Source organism: Trachypithecus francoisi, unplaced genomic scaffold (assembly GCF_009764315.1).
Source record: "Trachypithecus francoisi isolate TF-2019V2 unplaced genomic scaffold, Tfra_2.0 Lachesis_group13, whole genome shotgun sequence".
In the NCBI taxonomy this organism is placed as follows: domain Eukaryota; kingdom Metazoa; phylum Chordata; class Mammalia; order Primates; family Cercopithecidae; genus Trachypithecus; species Trachypithecus francoisi.
The window spans coordinates 37357458-37372514 of NW_022681458.1; positions in this window are offsets into that span (position 1 = coordinate 37357458).

The following is a 15057-nucleotide window of genomic DNA, read 5'->3' on the forward strand; positions in this document are numbered from 1 at the left end:
TTCCAGCCCCACCGGCACTGTACTGGAGCCCTTTTCCAGCACACAGGCAGGCAGTGGAGAACAATTGACTTCTTCCAACCTAGTTGAGGCCTAGCTCTGGAACTGAGTATGGGGAGCTTAAACTTCACTTGAGCAAAGCTGTCATAAGTTCTAGAGCTCAGGGTTGTTGCACAGAGAAAAATACAAGGCAGGAACCTAATAATAAACGTGCAGTGAGGACATAGTGTGTGCCAGACACCGGGCTCCACGTGCATTGTCTGATTCCGTTCTCAAACAACTCAATGAGGGAGAGTCTGCTATTACTTTCATTTCATAGATGAGGAAACTGAGAGTTAGAAAGATTCAGTCATTTGCCCGGGGTCACAGAGCTGATGAGCAACGGAGCCTGTTCAAATCCAGACGGTGAAACTCTGGATTCCAAACTCTTAACTACCCCACCACACTCACATGCTTATCCTCATTTATTTGGCTAGAAATTACTGGAAGCATTACTTTTTTTGGTCTCCTATTTTCACGGTGGAAGGATGCTTAGGTCCTAAAGGAAATTTCGAGATAATTTGAATGCAAAAAAAAGATGTCCTGGTCAATTGGAGGTATAACGTTTCTACCTCAAGGGGAGAAAAGTCGCACAAGTTATGGTTAAATTCAGCTTTAGTTCAACTGGATATGTGCGGTTTTGTATGATATGAATCTGTTTGCTTTTTCCCAACCCTCTCGCTTCTCAGTTTGTCGGACACTGGGTGGTAAACTGATCCCACAGCGGAGCAGAGCTCGCTTCTATGTAAACAATGTTTTATGTCAAAGTCCTGTTTCAATGATCCTTCCCATGCCTCGCCTTCTCAAAAATCTTGGTCAAGAATACAAGTACTTGTAGTTTTAAATATTCAGAACTGCTTTCACGTGCCTGGAAAATTAACTAGGCAAAAATTTCCATTCACCTCACAGGAAGTGCTTTTTGTTTGCTTTTAAAATTTTTTTCATTCCATGACTTAAGAGGGTTTTGATTTGTGTATGCAGATGCCTGGGGTGAGGGTGGGGCATGGAAAGTTGGTTACATTAAAAGTGCTTTTTATTTCTTGCCTCCTGGGCACCAGAGCTCATCACGCAGCATGCTTGCTCTTCTGAACGGCTGTAGGTGAATGTCTTTCTTTTGCTTTGCTTGAAACTTACCGAAAGCAACATTTGTCTGAGCAAAGAAGCTCAGACACCAGCATGATTGAGTCCAAGCAATAGGGTTAGAAAGCACCCCCTAAATGTCTGTACTTCATCTAAGCTTGGTTTGCCATTCTGAAAGGGACAAGCATCAAAAGTGAGAGGTCCTTCCTAATCATAACTGCTTCTCCTCCTACCTTGCTATATTGTTGGGTGATACCACCAACCAGACTTCTCCTTTATCCTGCTGATTCACCAATAAACCCCAATTACTCTACTTCTTAACTGTCTCTCAAGTATTTTTTCCTCCTCACTTGCCAAGGTCACTGACTTTGAGTCTGTCATTTCTGTTCCCACCCTTGTCCCATTTCAGTCCATCTTCATACTACAACCAGAGTAATCTTTGTAAAATTTAAATAGAATTCATCTGTGTCCCCACCCCTCCCAGAATCCTCCACTGGCTTCCTCTCTTAGATAAGGCCCACACCCCTTCAAGACTCCTTATGAAGGGCAGCTCCTTCTCCAGTTCAGCCTCATCTCTTGCCACATTTGTTCTTTCTTCCTTCTGTACCAAATGTTTCCGTCACATTGAATGACATGAAGTTCTCCAAATTCCCCCAAACTAACTCTTCCTTCGACTACCAGGAGCCATAATTTTGTCTGTACTTCCCCTCCTCACCACCGTAGCCTACCTTCTTTGGCAGATATTCCACCATCCTTCAGGCCTTTGCTTCCATACCCATCAATTCATCAAAGAAATCTTCCCTGACCAATGTCATTCACTCCCAACCACCCCCATAACTAGTGTCCATTTAGTGGCTTTTCTGCATCCTCCCAACGCTCCTCTGTGTCCCCCATCCTAGAAATCATTATGTTACGGGTGGAAAGTATCCGAGTTATCGGCAGAAAATCCGTACAGGAACCTCATTTCTTGCCTCTTCAGAAAAAAGAATTCGACTGAGAAGCATAAGGTGGAAAAAGAGACCAAGGCAAGTTTCAGAGCAGGAATAGAAGTTTATTTTAAAAAGCTTTAGAACAGAGAAAAAAGGAGAATGTGCTTGGAAGAGGCCCAAGGTCAAGTGCGGTGTTTAACCTTGATTTGAGGACTTTATAGGCTGGCCCCTTTCACAGGATTCTTCCCTTAGGGTGGGCTGCGCGCATGTGCAGTGCCCTCCTTACCCTTAGGAGGTGAGCACGTGCAGTGTGTTTAGGAAACTGTAGTCCTGCTCATCTGAGGCTTTCTTCCCTTTTCTGGTGGTGTGCCTCTGCAAAGGTCATACTCTGCCATTTTGTCTCTTAATGCATAGGCCCAGGAAGTTGCTTCTACCTGGTACCTGCATTCAATGAACACTTCAGTGCAACAGGTGTGGACCATCAAGAAATGACCTCTCCCTGGCACCAGCTGCCAATTTGTCACTTTTAGAGAGGCAATGTGATCATTGCCAAACCACCACCCAGCATTCCTATGAGTGGGGGAATTGCCCTCTCCTGCCCAGCTCATGCTTGTCTAACTACCTGTAACAATTGTTAACAATTATACCACTGTAACGGCCTGTTTGCTTTCTGACAGCCTCTACTAAACTGTGAGAAACATCAGAACAAGAACTGAAGATGCCTGCAGGTTTTTATTGTTGTTGTTTTTGTTTGTTTGTTTGTTTGAGACGGAGTCTCACTCTGTCACCAGGCTGGAGTACAGTGGCGCCGTCTCAGCTCACTGCAACCTCCGCCTCCCCGGTTCAAGCGATTCTCCTGCCTCAGCCTCCTGAGTAGCTGGGGCTACAGGTGTACACCATCACGCCTGGCTAACTTTTGTATTTTTAGTAGAGACGGGGTTTCACCATGCGGGCCAGGATAGTCTTGATCTCTTGACCTTGTGATCTGCCCGCCTCAGCCTAAAGATGCCTTCTTTGCAAGTTTGTTTGCAATGCTCCACAACTATTTATTGAATGAACAAGTGTTTGAAGAATCCTTGACTTTTGGAGGAACCATATGACCTTGGGAATTCTCACCAATGACAATTTTTCACTCTGAATCATAATGTGAGAGCAGAAAATGATCAAAATGTGTTTGTATTTCACATTGAAATTAATTGAGTAAATATATAATTCATCATCCTGATTCATCTCTCATCTGATCACTTGCCCATCTCTAATCATAAAACAAAAGTATATTCCATTTTGACAGCCAAATATTTTCTCATTTAAAGTTATTAATTAATCCATAAAGCCCAGAAAACTAATTATATATTTCCATGAGGGGTGAAAAAAAATCAGCATGAGATGTGACCGCTAAATGATATGATTGATATTTTTAACAAATATACTGCAACTTATTCATGTTGGCCTTCATTCCAATGATAATATGATTCCTCAAAACATCAGCAAGGCACCTCTCTGGATCCCGTTCCTTCCAGCCTCTGCAGAGTTCAGACTCCCTTAGTTCTGTCTTTGGCTCCTGAATCACCATTCTACAGCTCTGTATTCATCTGTTCTCACGCTGCTATGAAGAAATACCTGAGACTGGGTAATTTACAAAGATAAGACATTTACTTGACTCACAGTTTCGCATGGCTGGGGAGGTCTAAGGAAACTTACCTCATGGCAGAAGGCTCCTCTTCATAGGGCAGCAGGAGAGAGAATGAGTGCCAGCAAGGGAAATGCCAGATGCTTTTAAAACCATTAGATCTCATGAGAACTCACTCACTATCATAAGAACAACATGGGGGAAACCGCCCTCATGATTCAATTACCTCCCATCAGGTCCTTCCCATGACACACAGGGATTCTGGGGATTACAATTCAAGATGAGATTTGGGTGGGGATACAGCCAAACCATACAGCCAAAGCTGCCCCTGGCTCCTCCCAAATCTCACGTCCTCACATTTCAAAACACCGTCACATCTTCCCAACAGTCCCCCAAAGACTTAGCTCATTCCGGCATTAACCCAAAGTCCAAGTCCAAAGTCTCACCTGAAACAAGGCAAGTCCCTTCCACCTATGAGCTGTAAAGTCAAAAGCAAGTTACTTACTTCCTACATACAATGGGAGTGGTATGGTTTGGGTGTGTCCCCACCCAAATCTCACCTTGAATTGTAATAATTCCCATATGTCAAGGGCAGGGCCAGGTGGAGATAACCGAATCGTGGAGGTGGTTTCCCCCATACTGTTCTCATGGTAGTGAATAAGTCTCATGAGATCTGATGGTTTTACAAACAGGAGTTCCCCTGCACAAGCCCTCTTGCCACCAGGTAAGACATGCCTTCACTTCTCCTTTGCCTTCCGCCATGATTGTGAGGCCTTCCCAGCCATGTGGAACTGTGAGTCCATCAAACCTGTTTCCTTTATAAATTACCCAGTCTCAGGTATGTCTTTAGTAGCAGTGTGAGAACAGACAAATGCAGGGGGTACAGGCATTGGGTAAATACACCCATCCCAAATGGCAGAAATTGGCCAAAATGAAGGGGATACAGGCCCCATGCAAGTCCGAAATCCAATAAGGCAGTCATTAAACCTTAAAGTTCTGAAATGATCTCCTTTGACTCCATGTCTCACATCCAGGGTCTGCTGATGCAAGAGGTGGGCTTATAAAACCATTAGATCTCATGAGAATTCATTTACTATCATGAGAACAGCATGGGGGAAACTGCCCCCACGATTCAATTATCTCCCACTGGGTCCTTCCCATGACACATAGGATTATGGAGATTAAAATTCAAGATGAGATTTGCGTGGGGCACAGCCACACCATGTCAAGTTCCTTCCTTACAGTTTATAACCAGCTAGAATCTCTCCAATCATTCACACACACACACACTCTCTCTCTCTCTCTCTCTTCCTCAGACTCTGCAAACCCTGCCATCTACTTCTCTCTCTTCTTTCTTAGTAAAGAGAAGTCCATAGTCAGCCTCTATTCTTTGTTTTTTCTAGTTCTTCCTCAACCCACTGTATATTGGTTTCTGTCTCTGAAGCTGTTTTTCCTAAGCTCACCATTAGCTCCACACTGCAAAACTCCAATGAACACTCTCGATCCTTACCATCCTTGACCTGTCTGAATTGCTTGATGCTATACTTCATGTTTGATGTTACACTTATACTTGACCTTGAAATGGTACCACCCATTCCTGGTTAGTTATCAGAACTAAGAGCTATCCTGTTAATCGTAGGTTAATCTTCATGCTTCTACTCTAATTTATTCTGTATTAAATTTAAAGTCTAACTCTCTGAAGGAAACCTTATCCTCCTAATTTCACACAACACCTCATTGAAGCCCCTGCATGATCCCCAGAAAAGGTCAGAATCATTGTTCTCCTTTTCTTTTTTTCCATCTCTCAGACCCCTCTCTCCTCTTGGGCTCCTTTGTTGGTTCTCTAATTCCTTTCTCCTCTGACATGTTGATGTTGCTGTTCCCCAGATCTCGAGCTTCAGTTCTCTGCTCTGCTCATTCTATGTACTCCTCCCAAGTACTCAAGTAGATGATGCCACTTGTTAACTAAACAATTAAATAGGCTAAAATATTGACACCACTTTTCTGGTGTGACTCTTAAAGCTATTCAAAAGTGTTTTGAGCCATAATAGCATAATTGAAATGAGTATATAACCATTCCCCCAAAAAACTGCAACCCCAAAGACTCACAAACTTATATGCACACAGGGCCAGGTACATAGAACAAATGGATGACATGGACCAAGTGTAAGGCAGTAAGGAGCAGTGGACAGTGGGGCCAAATGGATAGCATACAGGAGACGCCACCAAGAAGCTCCAGCTATACATCGCCGCTAGGGAATATGAATCCAGCGTAACCATCTCTTCTGATTTTTTCCAAAGACACATGAAATTCTAGTCTTTGTGGGAAATATCCCCATTTTTAAATTTAGGAGCTTATTCAAAAAATTTAAAATACATTGTGAGCCAACATTATGGGAAGCAAACAAAACATATCTAAAGACCCAGTTTGGCCCATGGACTATTCATTTTTAACTTCCGCTTTAAAGGATGACACTCAATTGGCAGTATATACATATATATATATATATGCACATAAAATTCAAATACCTTTGTTTTAGACCTAACTCTGTCACTTACCAAATGTGTGGTCTTGAAAAAGATGCCTAACCTCTCTGAGCGAAAGTTCACTCATTTGTAATCACAGAGAATCCTTGTGAGGACCAAAAGGTAATGTATATGAAAGTTCTTAAAAACTATTACATAATGCCAAAAATATAGTTATTATGATTTTAAATTTTCATGACTTTTTAACCATCATTTGATTTTTTAAAATATTTTATTATGTTTGGACTCATCTCAACTTTTTGTACACAGGATTATGACTGGTGACCCTCTTTCAGAAAATCATGAAAATAGTAACATTGGTCTTCTTTGAGTGGCTATTCAGAGTAGTATTTTAAGATTTTAAAAACCTCCTTCCAGTAATTGATGTATTTTTACAATATAAAATGATAACTTCAAACTATGCAATGCATTCCATTTCGAAACTGCTCTCTTTTTTTCTTTCTTTGCAAGCACCTTAAATGGCAAAAATAACCCCTTCTCCAAATTCAATTGAAAGCTAAATGGCCTTCACCCAAGGAGCTTAGATAGGCTGGAACACTATACTAGAATTTGGTAGAAATTATAGAGATTAAGTCCAATTATATTAGGTTTCTTGGGTTATGCTTTGTGTGAATGGATGACACCTACTGGTATAAACTGAAAATTGGCTTTCTCTTTTCAAAAAGAAAAATAACTGCTCATCTCTCAGATCAAGAAGGGAAAAAAATCACCTCCAGCAGAGTCCAACACTGTTAAAAGTGTAATCATCAGATGTACAAGCCAAGGATTTTGTGAAATCATGAGAAAACGTTCATAGTACAGTATATTAAAAAAGCAAGCTACATGTACAACCTATATATAAGCTTAATGTTTAAAATTTTATATAAAAATCTATAAAGAAAAATACATAAAAACAATATGTAGAAAAAGGGACAGGATAGGCATCAGAATGTTAATTTTTATTACAATACATTACATATTACTAATTAATATGCTAAGTATAACTAATGATTATTTTTCCTTTATGTTTTCTGCACTTTCAAAACCTTCTCCTATGCCCATGTAGCAATTCAGCAAACAAAAGTCACATGTAATTTTGTTTCCATCAACCAGATGTGCCAATACCTCACTTGCTTGCGGAACTGCATTAATGGCAGAGAAGTGGTAGACATCTATTTTGCTAGCACAAATGGTCACAGCAGGATAGTCTTATAGTCAGTTGATTCGAGACATGGCAGCCTCTAACAGTGGTCATGACAGCTTTTATGATTATGACAAAAACCATGTAAGTCTAGGGGCTGGGAATTATTTCTAAAAGCTGAGACCAAGAATCTGCTTCTCTAGGCCTTCCAAATATTTTGTAATATCTGGTAACAAATCCTTTTCTGGTTAAACTAGAGAGAATGATTTTAGGTTTCTTGGGTTTTGTATTAATTTATTATAACAGCAATAAACATATACTCTATGTGTGAGTGTGTGTGTGTGTGTGATTGTTTTCTCTTCCATAAAGTTTTACAAAATTACCTTATGTATGAGGAAGCAGAATACCTAAAGCACAGAGAATGAAAGTGATAAAATAACTCAATAAATTATAGCCAGGCAATGCCCTTGTTGGTGGTGTTTTTTAAAAAATATCTATTGTCACCTAATTTTTTTTCCAAATGAACATGAAAATCATGTTTAAATTTTCACAAGTTCTCCCTGCCCAATCTTTCTGCTCTCCGCATTCCACTGGAATTTTGATTCCATACAGTGCTGAGTGCCTAGACCTCCACATTACTACTTGGAGATCCCAACAGCATCCCACAGCCTAGTAATTCATAGCATTTACAAGCCATTTTATTTTAAAAGTTAGATGAAGGTTTAACAGATGCCATTATGAGTGCTATGAGAATGTGCATATGTGAAACTAACCTCATACTTTTTATCAATGTCTGCCTTTATTTCTTAATCACTAGTTCATATCTTGAATAGACTTTGGTGTCTTTAAGAAATTAACATATAACAAGAATTGTCCCAACCGGGCGCGGTAGCTCACGCCTGTAGTTACAGCACTTTGGGAGGCCAAGGCAGGAAGATCACTTGAGGTCAGGAGTTTGAGATCAGCCTGGACAACATGGTGAAACCCTGTCTCTACTAAAAATACAGAAATTATCCGGGCATGGTGGCAAGCGCCTGTAATCCCAGTTACTAGGGAGGCTGAGGCAGGAGAATCACTTGAATCTGGGAGGCAAAGGTTGCAGTGAGCCAAGATTGCATCACTGCACTCCAGCCTGAGCAACAGAGCGAGAGACTCCATCCCCGCCCCCCACAAAAAAAGAATTGTCCCCATTCTTAAGATTGAACCACTTGAGAAAAGGGGCAAGGATCTCACAGACACTAGCAGGGTTTGATAGGGAATTATAAGAAATGACGACTGAGATAAGTAACTATCCAAAAAAAATAGAAATGGTTGAAAAGTTTAATGGAGAAAATGGAGTGACAGATCACAGTGGCTTGGTGATTAAGGCAGGTAAAAGAGATAATAAAGACAGAAAATATATTAACTCACATTTGTATGGGATGGTACAGTGTGCCTAACACCTATACACATTATATGTTAAAAACCAATGACTTGCACAGAATGGATATTATCACCTGCATCTTGTTAGAATGGAAACCTACGTCTCAAAGAAGTTAAATCATTTGCCCAAATTAGCTAAGCCAGGACCAGAACTCATATATACTCACTTCTAGATTAGTGCTGTTACAAGTGTCCAGAAAGAAAAAGAGAAACAAAGGTGTTAGATTTGCTGAAGTTTATCCTGGAGGCTTGGTTCTATCTCAGACATGTAAAAACTACTAGACTACTAGAGTTTACATTTTCCTGTGCCTAATGAATACAACTGTAAAAACTACTAGACACAGTCTCCTGTCTGTTGGTCATTGATCATTTCCCAAATTAGAGATGCACTGAAGTGTCCCGACCTCTCTTATTTTACCTTTTAATAAGTCATTTGATATAAAAAATAAAAACAGTTTTGGTAGATGTGGTTATAAAGCCATGAAAATTAACATCACACTCTATTATCCAAACCCCCACCTTAAATCTCTAGAATTATTTTATGACAGGTACACTAGATTTACTATCAAGACACTGTACACCCAATCTGGACCTCCAGCCCAGAGGATGAGCAGTTTCCTCATACAGCATACTGAATCAAAATCTCCAAGGGACACAGGTCGAGTGAGAATTGTCAGAGTGAAATTAAAGTTCATCCAAAAGAGAACTTTTTCTTAGGAAAAAGGAGTAAAGACGATTACTAGGTCTGCCACACATTAAACCATATTATAAAGTTATAATAATTCAGTCATTTTAGGCTGGAATAAAGACAGACAATTCAACAGAATAAACTATATATCCAGAACTAGGTATTTGTGTATATAAGAATTTAATGTTTGATACCATCATTGCACTGGATGGGGTTCAGTTGCAGATAGCAGAAACCATTCTCTCCAGTTTAACCAGAAAAGGATTTGTTACCAGATATTACAAAATATTTGGAAGGCCTAGAGAAGCAGATTCTTGGGCTGAGCTTCTAGAAATAACTCCCAGCCCCCAGACTTACATGGTTTTTGTCATAATCATAAAAGCTGTCATGACCACTATTAGAGGCTGCCATGTCTCAAATCAACTGGCTATAAGACTATCCTGCTGTGACCATTTGTGCTAGCAAAATAGATGTCTACCACTTCTCTGCCATTAGTGCAGTTCCACAAGCAAGTGAGGTATTGGCACATCTGTTTAGTGGAAAAAAAATTACATCTGAAACATAGCTGCAAGGAACCCCAGGAAAGGTCGTTTTCAAATTTTCAGCCTCTATAATATAGAAAGGCTCACTTGGACGTTAGAGTGGAATTTGAGCAAGCGAATTCCAGTATCTACCAAAAATAGCATTTCACATCAGCTAGAAGAGTTATTTAATAAATGATGACAAAGCATTTGGGTAGCTAGTTGAAAAAAGATGTATTTAGATCTATACCTTACACTCTACATCAAAATTAATTGCATATAAATTAAAAAGTTAAATTATGAAAATTCACATTAATAAATGAAAGAACATAAAGAAATATGTTCTATGTACAAAAGAAACCTTGTAGAGAAATGTTAATAGACTGGATCCAAAAGGAATTTTGTACACAACACACAATGATTATAATCAAGACATTCAAGACAATACTTACAGGAAAGAGGCAAAGGATTAATATTTGTCGTATTTTAAATCCTCATGCAAATTGACTTTCAAATATTAAGACCCCATAGATAAATATGCAAAGCACTTGAATGTTAAATTGACAAAAAAGGGAAAAATGTAGAAAGATGTACATGAATATAATAGTTAAAAATAGAAAGAAAAATGGGTCAAAAGATAATATCAAGGAAAAATTCAAGAAAAAATGATTTTATATTAATAAAAAGCATAATTCACAATGAAGCTTTACTAGCTTCATTTATATTTGTATAATACATCATTGAAATCTCTGAAGTAAAACTACCAGAAATATATGTAAAACTGATGGAAACACAATCATTATGAGAGATTGCATTAAGTCTGATAATTTGCATAAGCAAAATGTGCAGAGAATTTGAATAAAAATGTAAAAATTTGATTTATTAGATACATATTAAAATTCTAGTTTATTAGAAAATATATCTGCTTTTCCAATACATGGAACATTTATGGAAAGCAATTATGTATTAGAACTCAAAGAAACCCTCAATATGAATTCAAAGGCAGGAAATATATATCTTTATTGATCACTATGCAATAAACCTAAATGTTAGGAAGAAACATTTAAGTGTTAAAACATAGCTACTTGAAAATTTCAAATATCCCTCTTTAACTCTGTGATCAAGAGTAAATCGGCTGGGAGTGGTGGTGCACACCTGTAATCCCAGCACTTTGGGAAGCTGAGGCGGGCATATCACTTAAGGTCAGGAGTTCGACAACAGCCTGGCCAACATAGTGAAACCCCGTCTCTACTAAAAATACAAAAATTAGTTGGGCTTGGTGGGGCATGCTTGTAATTCAAGCTACTTGGGAGGCTGAGGCAGGAGCATCAACTGAACCTGGGAGGTGGCACTTGCAGTGAGCCAAGATAGGGCCACCACACTCCAGCCTGGAAAACAGAGTGACACTCCACCTCAAAAAAAAAAAAAAAAAAATAGTAAATTGCAATTACAGCCTACTTGGAGAAAGTAGGATAGTGAAATATAACTTACCAAAACAAATTAGATGTGGCCAATCCAAGTTATAATGGGAAAAAAATGTATTCATGCACCTTTGGTTCTTTATATTATTTAACAAGAATGAAATGACACTCATGAGCCAATCATTTAAATCAAGAGATACAAAAAAAAAACTAAGTAAGCCTTTAAAAAGTAGAAACGTAGAATTAATATATATTTAGAAATGGAAAAAATACTCAGTTAGGAAATAGAAAAAATGTAACTAATAAACCAAAATTCCTGTTTTCACTTTTAAAAACATTAATTTGAACAAGACTCTCTTAGCATGAGGAAAAGGAAAATATATATGTGCAATATTAAAAGAGAAGGAAATAATACAGATACTGATGAGATTTTTAAAATTTTAAAGAAAATACAACACAAAATACCATGTAACTTTTAAAAACATGGTTGAAACGGCCAATGCTTTGGGACACAGGAAACTGACACAAAAATAAAAAACTGAACAGAGTCATAACCTTGGAAGAAAATAGGAATAGAACTAAGAAACTAACTCATACAAAAGGGCTGAACCCTGACTATTCTACAAGTGAGTTATTTAATGACTCAAAAAGTAGAAAATTCCTGTGCTATTTAGACTAGTCTGGAGCACTAGAGGTAAAAATGGAAATTCTTCAGGTTATTGTGTGAAGTTAATATAATGTCAATGACAAAATCTAACAAGTTTAACTCAAAAAAGATTAACAAACAAATCTCACTTATTAATATAGATACATTCTAAATTAAATACTAAAAAACTAGTCCAGTGGTTTCTTAAGGAAATAATTCACTGATAGGATTTACTCCCAACATGCAAGGATTGCTTAAAAATAAAATGTCTATATCTCAGTAACTTTGCATGATTTTTAAGAAGAAAAATCTGTGAATACATCAGAACTAGAAGGATATTTCCTAGCCTGATGAAAAGTCATACCACACATCACCAGACATTGTCATGTTTACTTATGAAACACTGAAGGGATCCCCTGAAGTTAGAAGGAAGGCACTACCCCTGCTGTTTTTCAAGATCCAGAAAGATATTTAAAAGAAATAATTGTTATACCTTTTTTAAAAAGAGAAGAGACAATTATCAGATGTTTGCTCTGATGTCACTGATTACCAAGAAAATCCAACAGAATGAACTGGAAGGGGGTTAATAAGAAAGTTTAGTAAGGCAGCCAAGGACAAAGTAAATATAAGAAAAGCCACAGCTTTTTATATGTCAGGGGGAAAATGAATGGTTAGAAAATTATAAAGGGGAAAATAACAATAAACAGGCACAGTTTATATCAAGAAAGCTATGAAACTTTCAGAGGGACATTAACAGAAGATTTCAATAAATGTAAAGGCATACAATGCTTCTCAATGAGAAGATGCAATGTTATAAAAATATTAATTCTCTCCAAATTATTTTATAAATATAATATTTTTACAACCAAAATTCCAGTTGTATTTATCACATTTGGGAGTCTGACAAAATGATCCAGGAATTCTTCGGAAGAATGAAGTTGAGAATCACCACGACAATTAATGGGCTAGAAGAAGAAGTGATGAGTGGTTGAGCCTGCGAATAGGCATAAGAATTAAACTGAACACAAAATCCAAAACCAAATCCTAATAATATTCAGTATTCAGTAAAATGACAGAAGCATAGAATTTCAAGTCTGTGGGAAAAATATGTATTTCTCATTAAACAAAGTGTTAGGAATAATTATCTAACCTTTTGGGGAAAAATGGAATTAGATCTCTACCTCATATAATTCGGCAAAATAAATTCATGAATCAAGATGTAAAAAACTGAAATCCTAAATAAATTTGAAGAAAATTTAGATTAGAAAGTATTCCCTAGCTGCTTGGAATGATGAACTCCTTCTTCGCTATTTCTCAGACATTTTCCTTATCTGTATTGATAGCATCTTTTTTTTAAAGCCATAATCATGTGCCAAAAAAAGGCATATTTAAGAAAATATATTGATAAATACTTCATCTATATATTTAGAAAGGTATTTTGAAACCTAAAAACAAAGGAAATTTGAAAGAAAAACCTTGATATACTTACTCCCTAAAAATTCTCACATTTTCCTGCATCAAAAAAATTAAAACTAAAGGTAAAATGGTGAAGGGAGAAAAAATATTTGCAACTTATATGATGGCCAAAGACCAATGTGATCAATACATAAACATTCTTACAAATTATTAATAAGATGAAAAAATTTTTTAATTAAAGTCTAAATAGGCAATTCACCCACACGCATAAAAAGCCTAAGTCAGCCATTCACAAAAACAGAAAGGCAGAAGTCCAGAATATACATTAAGACAAAGAAATTTCAAGCTCACTAGTCAGCAAAAATGAATGAGATACATGAAACCACAAGGTTCATTTTTTCCTACCAATTTTGGAAAAAATTAGACATTTAAATGACATTTAAAAGATATTCAATGATATTCCAAGGATAGTAAATAAAATCTAATGTTCCGTTTTAGTAAGGAAATAAGTAATGGACATTTTTATCCATAGCTAGCAGGAGTGAACATTGATGCAACCTTCTAAACAGCCATTTGGTAACAAATATCAGAAGTCTTAAATCACATCACCTGATCTCCTGACCAAGCAGCACCCTCCCAGGATGCCTGATCCATCACTTCTTCAAACATTTCCAAGCAGGCCAGGGTCCCCATTAAAGTTCTAGTTAGGACTCCAACCCCATATACATACATGTATCTATATCTATAGTATAAATTATCTTTACAGACGTTTCCAATTTACAATGCGGTTACACCCAAATAAACCCATTGTAAGTTGAAAATATCCCAAGCTAAAAATACATTTAATACACCTAACCTAACCAGGCATTGTAGCTTAGCCTAGCCTACCTTAAACATGCTCAGAACACTTATATTAAGCCTACAGTTGAGCAAAGATGTCCAACACAAAGCCTGTTTTATAATAAAGTGTTGACTATCTCATTAAATTTGTTGCATACTGCACTGAAAGTGAGAAACAGAATGTTTGTATATAGGTACGCACCATTAACATACACAGCTGCAAGCACACTGGGACCTGAAGGAGGTTTGAGGCACTGAACTAGTTAATTGCTGGATGGTAAGGATGCTACAGGGACAGGTTATCAATTCCTCTCTCTTCTGCTGAGCCTCTGTAGAAGGCAGTGGGGCATTGACACTTGTTGATGGTTTAGTAGGCACAGTGTTTTTCAGAAAGGCATCAAGAATCGGCTGCTTATCCTTGAGACAGCGTGGCTGACTGGGAGTTGAGAACTGCAGCCTCTGCAAAGCATCACGAAAGAGTATCGTACCACATGTGGCTGGCTCCAGAAAAGATCAAAATTCAAAATTTGAAGTTAAGTTTCTACTAAATGAATATGGGTTTTGCACCATCATAAAGTCAAAAAATCCTAAGTCAAACCATCCTGAGTCAGGGACCATCTGTGTAAACATCAGACATCCATATGTTGTCTTACCTCCCTCACAGCCATGTGGAAGGTACCTTCCAAATGACTGAATAATTTTTTTTTTTTTTTTTTTTTTTGGAGACAGTCTTGCTCTATCCCCCAGGCTGGAGTACAGTG